Below are 17,103 nucleotides of genomic sequence, written 5' to 3' on the forward strand. Positions count from 1 at the left end.
TAACATTTATTGATTTGCATATGTTGATACAACCTTGCATCCCAGAGATGAAGCCAACTTGATCATAGTTGATAAGCTTTTTGATGTGCTGCTGGATTTGTTTTGTCAGTATTTTATTGAGGACCTTTGCATCAATGTTCATCAAGAATATTGGCCTGAAGTTTTCTTTTTTTGTTATATATCTGCCAGGTTTTGGTATCAGGATGATGCCGGCCTCATAGAATGAGTTAGGGAGGAGTCCTTCCTATTCAATTTTTTGGAATAGTTTCAGCAGAAATAGTACTAGCTCTTCTTTGTACCTCTGGTAGAATTCAGCTGTGAATCCTTCTAGTCCTGGGCTTTTTTTGGTTAGTAGGTTACTTACTACTGTCTCAATTTCAGAACTTGTTATTGATCTGTTCAGGGATTCAATTTCTTCCTGGTTCAGTCTTGGGAAGATGTATGTGTCCAGGAATTTACCCATTTCTTCTAGGTTTTCTAATATATGTACATAGAGGTGTTTAAAGTATTCTCTGACGGTTATTTGAATTTCTGTGGAGTCAGTGGTGATATCCCCCTTATCATTCCTAATTGTGTTTATTTGATCCTTCTCTCTTTTATTCTTTTTTAGTCTTGCTAGCAGTCTATTTATTATTTTTTTTCAAAACAACAGCTCCTGGATTTGTTGACATTTTGAAGGATTTTTTGTGTCTCTATCTCCTTCAATTCAACACTGATCTTGGTTATTCTTGTCTTCTGCTAGCTTAGGATTTTGTTTGCTCTTGATTCTCTAGCTCCTTTAGTTGTGATGTTAGATTGTTAATTTGAAATGTTTCCAGCTTTTTGATGTGGGAATTTAGTGCTATAAATTTCTACTTATTATTATTATTATTATTTTTAAATGGGTCTCACTCTGTCACCCAGGCTGGAGTGCAGTGGCGCAATCTTGCTCACTCCAACCTCTGCCTCCCAGGTTCAAGAGATTGTCCTGCCTCAGGCTCCCAAGTGGCTGGGACTACAGGTGCATGCCACACACCCAGCTGCTTTTTGTATTTTTAGTAGAGACAGGGTTTAACTATGTTGGCCAGGCTGGCCTCGAACTCCTGACCTCAAATGATCCACTCCCTTTGGCCTCCCAAAGTGCTGGGATTACAGGCATGAACCACTGTGCCCAGCCTAAATTTCCTTCTTAACACCACTTTAGCTACAGCCCAGAGATTCTGGTATATTGTCTCTGTATTCTCATTAGTTAAAAAGAACTTCTTGATTTCTACCTTAATTTCATTATTTACCCAAGAGTCATTCAAGAGCAGGTTGTTCAATTGCCATGTAATTATGTGGTTATGTTTGGATTTCTTAATCTTGAGTTCTAATTTGATTGTGGTGTGATCTGACAGGCTGTTATGATTTCAGTTCTTTTGCATTTGCTGAGGCATGTTTTACTTCTGGTTGTGATTAATTTTAGAGTCAGTGCTGTATGGCAATGAAAGAATGTATATTCTGTTGTTTTTAGTGGAGAATTTTTAGTGGGGATACTATAGATATGTATCAGGTCTGCTTGATCCAGAGCTGAGTTCAGGTTCTGAATATCTTTGTTAATTTTCTGTCTCAATGATCTGTCTAATATTGTCAGTGAGGTGTTAAAGTTTTCTACTATCATTGTGTGGGAGTCTGTCTCTTTGTAGGTCTCTAAGAACTTGCTTTATGAATCTGGGTGCTCCTGCATGGGGTACATATATATTTAGGGTAGTTATCTCTTCTTGTTGATTCGAACCCTTTACTATTATGTAAAAAAATATGGAACGCTTCAGGAACTTGCATGTAATCCTGGTGTGGGGCCATGCTAATGTTGTTTGTATTGTTCCAATTTTAGTATATGTGCTGCCAAAGCAAGCACTCCTTCTTTTCTTTACTGGATAAAAGGGACCCAGAGTTCTTGGTTTGGGGAATTTTACTTAGAGGCAAATGCTCTTTCTCCCACCATTCCAGCATTTTTAAGAAAAAAAGTGACCAGAAAGTAGGGGAGAGAGGCCCGTAATGCCACATGTTCCAAAAGGCTTAGTCTGCAGAAGTAGAGCCTCTGGTTGATGAAATGGGGAGAAAAGGTGAACAGAGCACAGAGAAGCAATCCTGATAGGTTGGGAATTACAGATGCCATGTATAACTTCTTATGGTATCAAAGAATCAGGCTGCAGGAGCTGAAAGATCAAAAGCTAACTGAGAGGAGATATTTTAAATAAAAATTACCAGAAAATGGTCATTGAAATGGCAACTAAACCCAACAATGTTCATTTAACTGTAAACTGGATGTTGAAGTTTTCACCACCATTGTAATAGAAAAAGAGCTGGACCAAAAAACCTCAATTTGGGTATCTTTGTGGCTTTACTTAAAATTGTGTAAAATATATATATATTATAAAACACATATATTATGTATTTAATATATATAATATTTATTGTATGTTATATATTTAATATATATATTATATTTATTATATATTATAAAACATATATATATTTGATTCTCTAGTTATTTTAGTTGGGAGAGATATAGATATAGATATAGATACACACACACACACAAAAAAACACAGAACAGGGGAAAGAGAACAGTGCTCTAAAAATTCAGAACAAACCTCTGAAAAAGGTTTACTGCAGAATTCAAAAGAAAAACTTAGAAGACTACTTGGTATCCTTAATAAAGAACCAAGAGATTGGCCTCTATGAAAAGAAAACAGGATGAAATGAAGAGGATTCCAGGCAGGTTAAACAAGGCAATGGACAATGGGTAAAATGAAAAGGGAGAGAGAATTTTTTTAAAGGATGATTACATAGAAACTAAAAGCAAAGTAGAATAATTAATTGATACTGAAGACAGTGGGTTGAAGCATTATTTAACAGTTCTATAAGCCTTCACAGGGAGACAGGAAAAGAAAAGTATGATAGAGAAGAAGAAAGAATTGAAAAAGAAAGACTAGGGAGCTAACATATAGCTCATCAGCATTCCCAGAGGAGAGTCCAGAGAAATAAAACAGAAACAATAACCAAATACACATCCCAAGAAAACTTTCCTAACCTCAGGAAAATGGGTGACATGGCTCCAGGAAAAAAATACATCAGTAAAAGACCTAAACCTTAACATATCTGGCACTTTTTAAACTACTAAGTAAACAGAAAAAAAAAAAAGAAATCCTGCAAGATTCCAGGAAGAAATAAAACTTCTTACTTAAAACAAATAAAAATATGCTGGCTTCAAATAAAATATAGATTCTAAGGAAATGTTGCAGCCCATAAGACATTATATACTACAATGTGTGTGCATCAATATATATAATGTGTGTATATACACGCACACACACATAGTTAAAACTGTAAGAAGAAACTAATAGAAATACAGTACTAAAGTCTAACAAAACTCTCTTGAAGAGAAAAAGTAGCTGGAAAATTAAAAGGACCATAAAGCATATGAGTAAATTCAATTAATGAAGTTGATCTAACAGTTACATTTAAAAGTTTAGATTCTTCAAACAAAGAAACTACTTTTGTAAAAAGTTGATCAAAAATTATTCATATATTAGACAGAGGCATATGAAAGCTATAAAACATAGAAATTATATAAACCATAAGTATGTATAAGTATGTGAAAGACATATACATAACCCAGGGAATTAATATCAGAAGATAACCTTTAAAAATAAAAACGCAAAGGCAAACCTTAAAATAAAACATTTCTAAATGGCACAGGCTAAAGAATAAATCCAAATTGCAATTGCAAACAATTTTAAAGTTAAGAACAATTGAAAAATCTATATAAAAATCTAATGATGTGTGGTAAAGGATGGACTCAAAAGGAAGAAAAGCCCATGGCATTCAGGGTTCTCATCATTTTAAAAATTGAATAAAATAAAATAACAAAATATTCAACTCAATAAACTGGAGAAGTTCAATAAAGGTCAACAAAATAACCTGAAGAAAAGTCACAGGAATGAATCAATAAAAATCAAAACAGAATGACATATTCATTTAATAACCTAGAAAAAGATCAGAACTCCAAGGAAGGTTGGGAAAAATGAGTTAATAAAAATAAAAGCAGAAAAGGGGCAATTAAATAAGTAGAACTCTGCAAGAGTAAGACAAGAAAATTTCGATTTCATTAAAAATGACAAAGTAGATGTGACCAAATATAGAAACAAGATTAAAAATATGCAAAAGAATAGCATGTACAATACTATTCTGATTAATATGATAGACTAATGCAGTGGCAATAATGTAAGAAAATATGAAGTGATGAAACTGATCCAAAAAGAAATCAAAAACAGAACATAGTAAAACAAATATACAGCAGAAACAAAAGAAAAAGGCTTTTAGAAAAATCGACCTAAACCAAAAAAGCAAAACAAAAATGGTATAAGAAGTAAGTTATTTCAGAATTACACTATATTCCACAATGTAGATAAACAACGGAAGCCTACTGAATTCATTATATTAGGTTGTTGCAAAAGTATTTGTGGTTTTTGCCATTAAAAGTAATGTAATAGCTAATAGCTATTACAAACTTAACACCATACCTGACAACGATTATTTTTTAAAAGATACACCTATCTCACTTTTTAAAAATGCAAACATAACTAATTAAATATATAAATAAAATTAAGGAATATATTAAAAGAAAAAATTCACAACAAAATAAGAGTTGTAAATACTTTAAACAATGACACAAAAACAGAAGTATTATTTTCCATGGTAATTCTTTTTCTCAAAAGATCAAAAGAGAAAGATACAATGGGAGTTATGTCATTCTAGATTTTAAAGTGTATTAGAAACCTATAACAAGGAAAATATTATAACACTATCTCTAGACAAGAAAGACAAATGACTAAAAGAGGTTTGACACCCAAATATGTCTAATATAAGATTTTAGTATAAGTAAATGTGACATTTCAACTCACTGGAGAAGCTATAGACTAATCAAGAAAAGCTATTAAGAAAATTGACTTGTACATGCCAGCAAGTTCTCAGGTCACAAGAAGAAAGGCAAAGCTCCAGAGGTTAGCCTTTAAATTCAGCCAGACAAACCATCTGAAAGTGAAATGGCCCATGGAACATGCCAATGGGACTGTGAAAGTACATCAACTCTGTCTGCATTTACTAGTCAGCCCTTTTCTTTCTTCTCCAACCTTTATTTATCACTGTCCCTAAATCACACTAGATTAGCAAAGAAAATATTAGGTTGGTGCAAAAGTAATTGCGGTTTTTGCTATGAAAAGTAATGGCAAATAATAACAATGTTCCCACAGATTATGTCCCTCAAAATTAACCAAAATAGTAAAGCACGAAGGGTGAAAGCCTATAGTTTGCAACCAGCCTGGTCAACATGGTGAAACTCCGTCTCTACTAAAACTACAAAAATTAGCTGGGAATGGTGGTGACCACCTGTCATCCAAGCTACTCAGGAGGCTGAGGCAGGAGAATCACTTGAACCCAGGAGGTTGAGGTTGCAGTGAGCCGAGATAGTACTCCAGCCTGGGCGACAAGAGCAAAACTCCATCAAAAAAAAAACAAAACGAAACAAAACAAAAACAAAGAAAGTCGTTTTGCTCACAGGCCATTACTTATTTCCATGACAATTTAAAAATGGAGATGTTTCTGTTCTATTTATATAGAAGAGCAGGAGTATATAGTCTCATAAAATGCCATTGAGAAAAGAGAAAATACAAATTCTGTCTCAACATATGGGAAATATTTTCATACCCTAAAGCCTAGTAATTTTCAAATTCTATCATGCTTGACTTTTCAGCTAACCTTCTCTTTTTCAATGTGTTCTACAGTATAACCTTTTGCAAAACTGCATTTAAATTAATTTTATTTTGAAAATTTTCCAACATCCCTTGTTGAATTCTGAGGTACCAAATAGCCAGGATTGCAGGTTTCTAAACTAGTCTGACCCACCACCTTCTGGGTCTGTTTCTTATGTTGCTGTAGACATTTAAGGATTGTCCAACTTTAAAAACCAATAATAACAAATCTTTGGTAATTGGTGGCAAAACTAATGCTATTATAAGATTATCAGTCCATCAGTAAAAAGAAGAGCCAGAAACCCCACAAAGACTTGTGTTTCTAAATGTTGCTACATAAGGCAAAATTTGATCAAAGTGCACTTTAGGATGCTCTCCAAAGAATGTTACACCCTAACACATCATGGTTTATAATTACAGTATTATGGGAACAGCCAAAGAAGAAAATTGAATCTGTAGTTTTCACAACCAGTTTTCTTCTGGGTTCCAAGATAATTCAGATGGCAAAACAAATGCCCCAAGACTGAGCTGAGGGATTCGAATTTGAAAATCCTCCCTGGCTCCCAATCTTTTTTCCGGATAACGAACCTGCCTCCGCCCCACCACCACCACCATTTTCCTCAGATATCCTACTCTGCCTCTCAGTGATTTAGTGAGAAACTCTTCTCTGAAAAATATAAATTGGCAGATAACGACCAGGTAGAATAGGTATTTATGTTGCCTCTATGTTTGCCTTCATATATATTATAAACATACTGAGCTCTAAAAGTACATGGCTTTCTGCCTAGATACTCACTGTTTAGTTTATTCTGAGTGCTTGGTGGGAAACTCTTAATATTACTTAAATATTTGTTATGGGTGACTCTGTCAAGAAAAAGTCACTAATACTCAAATCAATAAATGTCATTTATGGGCATAGCATCTGCCTCTGAAAGACAGTCTGGGGACAGGGAGAAATGTGAGGGAGGATGGGGAGGGGAGGAGCTGCAACAGGAAGCTAAATTTAAATTCAGATTACAATGAATTCTGTTTCCTACAACTTCCACTCTCAAAAGCAGCCACATTTATAGAAAAAGAGAAGTATAATGGTCACTGTTCACAATGAGTCTAACCATAAACAACTGGACAAACTAAAACTATGGAAACCAGTGGATCCTGAAACTTTGACATTAAAAACTCAATTTAGAAAAAAATATATTGAAATAGGTAATCTCATTAGTAGACTAGATAAAGAGATGGACACTTAGGCTTTTTCTCTTCTTCCAGGAATTTGGAAACTAAATCGTTTTCAATCAGTTTGCTTCTCTGATAAGAAAGTCCACTCCCTCAGGGTTATAATATTTCTTAAGAGAGAACACTGAAAGCACAACTGTTGAAAGAAAAGGAAAGGAAAAAAGACTCATTTTTTGTCTCTTCATGGGATCTACAGATGAAAACATCAGGAATGGGGGCCACAGGGATATGCTGAAATGGCACAACAACAGTGCCATATTAGCAGCAGGTAATACACTTTAGTTCCTTAGAGCAATGCTAATTTGCTTATATATCATGTAATCATTTGGACTACTGGCCAAATTATTGAGAATAAGACCTAGACACTATGTAAGGCATGTGGACTAGTTAATGTCACAATAAAAAGATTTTAATGCAGAAATCTTTAGCGTTTTATTTAAATTCATAATCTAATATATAAGTAACATCATTTGAGTGCACTTGTTCTCCTTGACTTCACTTTGGAGTTTTGATGGAAATGAATTGATTTGTGAATGTGAATGTCTTTTTTCCTCTTTGAGAAGTAGGAAAGAATAGCACCTTCCCACTAGTGCTTCCCATGGCTGCCGTACTGAAGTGGCATCCTGGAGACCCCTTTCCTTCTTCAAATTCTTTTCTTTTTTTTTTTAAATGCAAAGTCCCCAGTCTTGGCCCTCTCTTTGACCTTACAGTTATGAAATCAATGAAAACAATAATCCCATTTTACCAGCATTTAAAAAATCACATACACTGAGCACTTCATTTTGAGAAGAATGATAAAAATCAAGAATGTTTGCTTTATGATGACCATGATAGTAGAGGGTTTGGGAACAAAAATGTATGAGTAATAGCTGATAGAACTAACAGTGTCTCACTTGGAGAAGGGAATGTTTAAAAAATGAATGAGGGGGAAAGGAACTGAAGTTTATTCTGCAAAGTTCCAGTGGGCATGTAGCAAAGACTCGTTAAATGCTCAAAAAAGCCACACCTTCCTTCCAGGAACACAGGTAAACTATTTTCCAGCCACCCTAGCAGAAAAGTGGGGCTGTGTGATTGACTTCTGGCCAACAGAATAGGGTTCTAACAGACCCAGACATTATAACCTCCCAAGTGCGTCTGCACATGCTCCTGAGAAACGGATTAGTAGTAGCCAGCAAATCCAACCTTTGCTCTTGCTCTACTTCTGACACACTTCTTCCTGAATCTTCCTTTATGGAATCTTTCTGTAGTCTCTCCTTTCTCTTACTCTTTGAGCCTTTGCTCACCTCTTTCAATATCTTTTTACACCTTTTGTACAAGTATGTTCCCTCCCTAGCCAAACAAGAAATTCTGCAAGTGGGGGATAATCATTCTATGTGCTCTCCTGTGTTCCCACCAGCATACCTCGTAACATTCCCCATACACAGGAAATATGAAGTTTCACACGTAGGCAATTTCTATTAGCTAAGCAGAATCCAAGTTGTTGTGTTTTTTGGGTTTTTTTTTTTTTGAGGTGGAGTTTTGCTCTTGTTGCCCAGGCTGGTGTGCAATGGTGCGATCTCAGCTGACCACAACCTCCACCTCCCAGGTTCAAGCAATTCTCCTGCCTCAGCCTCCCCAGAGCTGGGATTACAGGCACGTGCTGCCACACCTGGCTAATTTTGTATTTTTAGTAGAAACGGGGTTTCTCCGTGTTGGTCAGGCTGGTCTCCAACTCCCAACCTCAGGTGATCTGCCCGCCTCAGCCTCCCAAAGTGCTGGGATTACAGGTATGAGCCACTGCAACTGGCCTAAAATACGCATTTATTTCTGTAAGTGATTACTGATACATTTCTCATCTCCAGGTATCTGTATCTTGTGTTCCACAGCCAAAACACCACTTAGAAAGTGAGGCTACATGTGCTGAGTTAGTTTCAGATTCACAGAAACATCTGTTTGTCTTCTGGAGTGGATAGAAACATTGTATAGACCTAATACCAGTGGATCAAGGGCAAAAATAAAAATTTCACGACTTAAGTTTAAATTTCTAGGTAAACACTGATATTATCCTATAAAATAATCTCGAATGTTTAACCCAACCCAGGTCTTAATGTTTAAACAACATAAATTGGTCAGGTTCCTCATATAAAAAGGAAAATGGAATATAGGATTGCTAGCCAGATGGTCAAATAGGAATAGCTCGGGTCTGCAGCTCCCAGCGAGATCAACACAGAAGGCAGGTGATTTCTGCATTTCCAACTGAGGTACCTGGTTCAGCTCATTGGGACTGGTTGGACAGTGGGTGCAGCCCACATAGGGTGAGCTGAAGCAGAGCGGGGCATCGCCTCACCCAGGAAGTGCAAGGGATTGGGGAATTTTCTCTCCTACCCAAGGGAAGCAGTGAGGGACTGAGCCTGAGGAACCATGCACACTCCGGCCCAGATACTGCGCTTTTCCCATGGTCTTTGCAACCTGCAGTCCAGGAGATTCCCTCCTGTGCCTACCCCACCAGGGCTCTGGGTTTCAAGCACAAAACTAGGCGGCCATTTGAGCAGACATGAAACTAGCTGCAGGAGTTTGTTTGTTTGTTTTTTCCATACCCCAGTGGTGCCTGGAACACAAGCGAGACAGAACCATTAACTCCCTTGGAAAGGGGGCTAAAGCGAGGGAGCCAAGTAATCTTGCTCGGCAGGTTGCACCCCCACAGAGCACAGCAAACTAAAATCCATTGGCTTGAAATTCTCACTGCCAGCACAGAAGCAGTCTGAGATTGACCTGGGACACTGGAGCTTTATGGGAGGAGGGGCATCCACCATTGTTGAGACTTGAGTAGGCGGTTTTCCCCCTTGTAGTGTAAACAAAGCCACTGGGAAGTTCGAACTTGGTGGAGCCCACTGAAACTCAGCAAGGCCACTGTGGCCAGATAGCCAGATTTCTCCTCTCTGGGAAGAGCATCTCTGAAAAAAAGGCAGCAGCCCCAGTCAGGCACTTATAGATAAAACCCCCATCTCCATGGGACACAGCACCTGGGGGAAGGGGTGGCTGTGGGTGCAGCTTCAGCAGACTTAAACGTCCCTGCCTGACAGCTGTGAAAAGAGCAGTGGACCTCCCAGTACAGCGTTCAAGCTCTGTTAAGGGTCAGACTGCCTCCTCAAGAGGGTCCCTGACCCCCGCGAATCCTGACTGGGAGACACCTCCCAGCAAGGGCTGACAGACACCTCATACAGGAGAGTTCTGACTGGCATCTGGCAGGTGCCCCTCTGGGATGAAGCTTCCAGAGGAAAGAACAGGTGGCAATCTTTGCTGTTCTGCAGCCTCCTCTGGTGATACCCAGGCAAACAGGGTCTGAATGGACCTCCAGCAAACTCCAGCAGAACTGGGGCAGAGAGGCCTGACTGTTAGAAAGAAAAGTAACAGAAAGGAAGAACACTCAGAGACCCCATCAGAAAGCCACCAATATCAAAGATCTAAGGTAGATAAACCCACAAAGATGGGGAAAAACCAGCGCAAAAAGGCTGAAAATTCCAAAAAACAGAACGCCCCTTCTCCTCCAAAGGATCACAGCTCTTCACCAGCAAGGGAACAAAACTGGATGGAGAATGACTTTAATGAATTGACAGAAGTAGCCTTCAGAAGGTGGGTAATAACAAACTCCTACAAGCTAAAGGAGCATGTTCTAACCCAATACAAGGAAGCTAAGAACTGTGAAAAAAGATCAGACGAATTGCTAACTAGAATAACCCGTTTTTAGAGAAGAACATAAATGACCTGATGGACTAGAAAAACACAGCACAAAAACTTCGTGAAACATATGTAAATATCAATAGCTGAATTGATAAGCAGAAGAAAGGATAGCAGATATTGAAGAGCAACTCAATGAAATCAAGCAAAAGACAAGATTAGAGAAAAAAGAATAAAAAGAAACAAACAAAGCCTCCAAGAAATATGGGACTATGTGAAAAGACCAAATCTATGTTTGATTGGTGTACCTGAAAGTGATAGGGAGAATGGAATCAAGTTGGAAAACACTCTTCAGGATATTATCTAGGAGAATTTCCCAACCTAGTAAGGCAGGCCAACATTCAAATTCAGGAAATACAGAGAACACCACAAAGATACTTCTCAAGAAGAGCAACCCTAAGACACATAATTGTCAGATTCACCAAGGTTGAAATGAAGGAAAAAATGTTAGGTGCAGTCAGAGAGAAAGATTGGGTTACCCACAAAGGAAAGCCCATCAGACTACCATTGGATCTCTGTGCAGAAAGTCTACAAGCCAGAAGAAAGTGGGGGCTAATATTCAACATTCTTAAAGAAAAGAATTTCAAACGAGAATTTCATATCCAGCCAAACTAACCTTCATAAGTGAAGGAGAATAAAATCCTTTACAGACAAGCAAATATTGAGAGATTTTGTCATCACCAGGTCTGCCTTAAAATAGCTCCTGAAGGAAGCACTAAATATGGAAAGGAACAACCAGTACCAGCCACTGCAAAGACATACCAAAGTATAAAGACTATTGACATTATGAAGAAACTGCATCAACTAATGGGCAAAATAACCAGCTAGCATCATAATGACAGGGTCAAATTCACACATAACGATATTAACTTTAAATGTAAATGGCCTAAATGCCCCAATTAAAAGACACAGACTGGCAAATTGGATAAAGAGTCAAGACCCATCAGTGTGCTGTATGCAGGAGACCCATCTCACAAACGAAGACACACATAGGCTCAAAATAAAGGGATGGTGGAATATTTACCAAGCAAATGGAAAGCAAAACAAAAGCAGGAGTTGCAATCCTAATCTCTGATAAGACAGACTTTAAACCAACAAAGATCAAAAGAGACAAAGAAAGGCATCACATAATGGTAAAGGGATCAATGCAACAAGAAGAGCTAACTATCCTAAATATAGATGCACCCAATACAGGAGCATCCAGATTCACAAAGCAAGTTATTAGAGACCTACAAAGAGACTTAGACTCCCACACAATAATAGTGGAATACTTTAACACTCCACTGTCAATATTAGACAGATCAACGAGACAGAAAATTAACAAGGATATTAAGGACTTGAACTCAGCTTTGGAACAAGCAGAACTAATAGACATCTACAGAACTTTCTAGCCCAAATCAACAGAACATACATTCTTCTCAGTGCCTCATTGCACTTATTCTAAAATTGACCACATTATTGGAAGTAAAACACTCCTCAGCAAATGCAAACAAATGGAAATCATAACAAACAGTCTCTCAGACCACAGTGCAATCAAATTAGAACTCAGGATTAAGAAACTCACACAAAATTGCACAACTGCACGGAAACTGAACAACTTGCTCCTGACTTACTACTGGGTAAATAATGAAATGAAGGCAGAAATAAAGATGTTCTTTGAAACCAATGAGAACAAAGACACAACATACCAGAATCTCTGGGACTCATTTAAAGCAGTGTGTATAGGGAAATTTATAGCACTAGATGCTCACAAGAGAAAGCAGGAAAGATCTAATATCAACACCTTAACATCACAATTAAAAGAACTAGAGAAACAAGAGCAAACAAATTCAAAAGCTAGCAGAAGACAAGAAATAACAAAGATTAGAGCTGAACTGAAGGAGATAGAGACATGGAAAATCCTTCAAAAAAATCAATGAATCCAGGACCTGGTTTTTTGAAAAGATTAAAAAAATAGACTGCTAGACAGACTAATAAAGAAGAAAAGAGAGAATAATCAAATAGATGCAATAAAAAAATGATATGGGGGATATCACAGCTGATCCATAGAAACACAAACTACCATCAGAAAGGACAATAAACACCTCTACATAAGTAAACTAGAAAATCTAGAAGAAATGGATACATTCCTGGACACATACACCCTCCCAAGTCTACCCCAGGAAGAAGTTGAATCCTTGAATAGACCAATAATAGGTTCTGAAATTGAGGAAGTAATAAATAGCCTACCACCCAAAAAAAGCCCAGGACTAGATGGATTCACAGTTGAATTCTACCAGAGGTACAAAGAAGAGCTGGTACTATTTCTGCTGAAACTATTGAAAAGGAGGGACTCCTCCCTAACTCATTCTATGAGACCAGCATCATCCTGATACCAAAACCTGGCAGAGATATAACAAAAAAGAAAACTTCAGGCTGATATCCCTGATGAACATTGATGCAAAAGTCCTCAATAAAATTCTTCAAACTGAATCCAGCAGCACATCAAAAAGCTTATCCACCGTGATCCCATGATCAAGTCGGCTTCATCCCTGGGATGCAAGTCTGGTTCAACATACGCAAATCAATAAATGTAATCCATCACATAAACAGAAGCAATGACAAAAACCACATAATTATTTCAATAGATGCAGAAAAGGACTTTGACAAAATTCAACACACCTTCATGCTAAAAACTCTCAATAAACTAGGTATTGATGGAATGTATTGCAAAATATTAAGAGCTATTTATGACAAACCCACAGCCAATATCATACTGAGTGGGCAAAAACTGGAAGCATTCCCTTTGAAAACCGGCACAAGACAAGGATGCCCTCTCTTACCACTCCTATTCAACACAGTATTGGAAGTTCTGGCCAGGGCAATCAGGCAAGAGAAAGAAAGAAAGGGTATTCAAATAGGAAAAAAGGAGGCCAAACTGTCTCTGTTTGCAGATTACATGATCATATACTGAGAAAGCCCCATTATCTCAACCCAAAATCTCCTTAAGCTGATAAGCAACTTCAGCAAAGTCTCAGGATACAAAATCAATGTGCAAAAATCACAAGGATTCCTGTACAACAGTAACACATAGATCATGCATGAACTCCCATTCACAATTGCTACTAAGAGAATAAAACACCTAGGAATACAACTTACAAGGGATGTGAAGGACCTCTTCAAGGAGAATTACAAACCACTGCTCAATGAAATAAAAGAGGACACAAACAAATGGGAAAACTTTCTATGCTCATGGATAGGAAGAATCAATATCATGAAAATGGCCATATTGCCCAAAGTAATTTATAGAAATGCTATCCCCATCAAACTACCATTGATTTTCTTCACAGAATTAGAAGAAACTGCTTTAAACTTTATATGGGACCAAAAAAGAACCTTCATAGCCAAGACAATCCTAAGTGAAAAGAACAAAGCTGGAGGCATCACACTACTTGACTTCAAACTATACTACAAGGCTACAGTAATCAAAACAGCATGGTACTGGTACTAAAACAGATATACGGACCAAGGGAACAGACCAGAGACCTCAGAAATAATGCCACACATCTATAGCCATCTGATCTTTGACAAACCTGACACAAACAAGCAATGGGGAAAGGATTCCCTATTTAATAAGTGATGTTGGGAAATTATACCAAATTTATACCAAAATTAACTCAAGGTGGATTAAAGACTTAAACATAAGACCTAAAACCATAAAAATCCTAGAAGAAAACCTAGGCAATACCATTCAAGGCACAGGCATGGGCAAAGACTTCATGTCTGAAACACCAAAAGCAATGGCAATAAAAGCCAAAGTTGACAAATGGGATCTAATTAAACTAAAGAGTTTCTGCACAGCAAAATAAACTATCATCAGAGTGAACAGCAACCTACAAAATGGGAGAAAATGTTTGCAGTCTATCCATCTGACAAAGGGCTAATATCCAGACTCTACAAGAAACTTAAACAAGTTTGTAAGAAAAAAACAACCACATCAAAAAGTGGGCAAAGGATATGAACAGGTACTTCTTGGAAGGAGACATTTATGCCACCAACAAATATAAGAAAAAATGTTCGTCATCACTGGTCATTAGAGAAATGCAAATCAAAACCACAGTGAGATACCATCTCATGCCAGTTGGAATGGTGATCATTAAAAAGTCAGGAAATGACAGAGGCTAGAGAAGATGTGGAGAAATAGGAACACTTTTATATTGCGGGTGGGAGCATAAATGAGTTCAACCATTGTGGAAGACAGTGTGTCAGTTCCTTAAGGATCTAGAACTAGAAATACCACTTGACCCAGCAATCCCATTACCAAGTATATACCCAAAGGATTATAAGTCATTCTACTATAAAGACACATCCACATGTATGTTTATTGCAGCACTATTCACAATAGCAAAGATTTGGAATCAACCCGAATGTCCATCAATGATAGACTGGATTAAGGAAATGTGGCACATATACACCATGGAATACTATGCAGCCATTAAAAAGGATGAGTTCTTGTTTTTTGCAGGGACATGGATGAAGCTAGAAACCATCATTCTCAGCAAACTAACATGAGAGCAGAAAACCAAACACTGCATGTTCTCACTCATAAGTGGGAGTTGAACAATGAGAACACATGGACACAGGGAGAGGAACATCACACACTGGGGCCTGTTGGGGGTTGGGAGCTAGGGAAGGGATAGCATTAGGAGAAATACCTAATGTAGGTGATGGGTTGATGGGTGCCACAAACCACTATGGCACATGTATACCTATGTAACAAAACTATATGTTCTGCACGTGTATCCCAGAACTTAAAGTATAATAAATAAGCAAACAGATAAATAAATAAAATCAACAAAATAATAAAAGGAAAAATTTTTCCCTCAGCTAGTTCACATAATAAATACATAAACTTCAGAGATGTCTAAATATTCACGTATTTTCAAATGAATACCTTTCTTCTAGCCTCCTCAAACAGTCTAAAAACAAAAAAAAAAATCACCGATTTTTTATCCCTCTCACTTCTTTCAAAACCTTTCATCTTATTTATACAGATGTTGTTAACTCAGGTTTTTCACAAAATATGGATACATCATGGATTTCTTAATTAGCAAAAGAAAATGTATATTACCAAGTATATGGGAATAGGCCCTAAATCTTGGCTAGTAATTCCATGGCTCTTCTCAAGCTAACTCACTCCCCTGTAGTCACAACTACCATGTTTCAGGCAATCTCACCTCCACCAGCAACAGGCCCCCACTACACCACTGCCTGAGCATGCAAAGGAATACCACTGCCCCATTACCACTAGTGCCCCCACCACAGCAAAGATGCATGCAACTCATTGTGCTGCTGTGGCTGTTGACATGCACAAGCAAGCATGGATCCTGCTGCCATCACTCCAGTGAAGTGCTTTGGCCGGTACACCCCATTGAAATGTTATGACCAGCAGATCAGGAACTTCTTTACCCCTCAACCATAGCAGGTTGCTAACCTTGAGGAACCAGAAAACAAGGCCAGAGGCCTGGTACTATCTCCCAGAGTTAGAGCATGCAGCCAAAAGTGCTAAGCTGAGCCTTGGCCCCCTAAAATCTTCCAAAAATGAAGCAAGTGGACTGAACCCACCTTATACCACAATCGAACCCCCAAGGTCATCAAAGATCAAACCAGAAAGTTCCATCTAAAGGACAGCAACTTCAAAGACAGAAGAAATATCACCTCACACAGATGAGAAAGAAACATCACAAGAACTCCGACAACTCAAAAACCCAGAATGTCTTCTTACCTCCAAATGATTGTACTAGTTCCCCAGCAATGGTTCTTAACCAGGCTGAGATGGCTGAAATGACAGATATAGAATTCAGAATATGAATAGGAACAAAGATCACAGAGATTCAGGAGAAAGCTGAAAACCAATCTAAGAAATTTAAGAATAAAATAAAACAATATAGGGGCTGAAAGATGAAATGGCCATTTTAAGAAAGAAATAAACTAATGTGATAGAGAAAAAAAAAAAAAACTCCTTTCAGGAATTTCATAATATGACCACATGTATTAACAGCAGAATAGACCAAGCTGGGGAAAGAATCTGAGTTCAAATACCAGTTCTCTGAATTAATTCAGTCAGACAAAAAGGAAGAAAAAAAGACTAAAAAAGAAAGAACACAACCTCCAAGAAATATGGGATTATATAAAGAGATCAAATCTACAACTCATTGATATCCCTGAATGACAGGGAGTGAAAGCAGACAACTTGGAAAACACATTTGAGAATATTGCTCATGAAAATTTCCCCACCCTCACTAGAAAGGCTAACATTCAAATTCAAAAAATACAGAGAACCCCTGTGAGAAACTATTCAACACAATAATCCCCTAGACACACAGTCATCACATTCTCC

General features: G+C 37.6%; 1 protein-coding gene and 1 non-coding gene across 5 annotated transcripts in view; both read right to left on the reverse strand.

Moving 5' to 3' along the window:
• PDE4D (phosphodiesterase 4D) overlaps nt 1-17,103 on the reverse strand; it is a 1,533,637-nt gene that overhangs the window by 1,331,664 nt on the left and 184,870 nt on the right. The gene's annotated exons all lie outside the window — the stretch shown is intronic.
• LOC116275085 lies at nt 1,771-1,876 on the reverse strand. The gene has a single exon (XR_004184052.1). It is a non-coding gene; the product is annotated as a U6 spliceosomal RNA (small nuclear RNA).

This window comes from Papio anubis, chromosome 5, assembly GCF_008728515.1.
Source record: "Papio anubis isolate 15944 chromosome 5, Panubis1.0, whole genome shotgun sequence".
NCBI classification, from domain to species: Eukaryota; Metazoa; Chordata; class Mammalia; order Primates; family Cercopithecidae; genus Papio; species Papio anubis.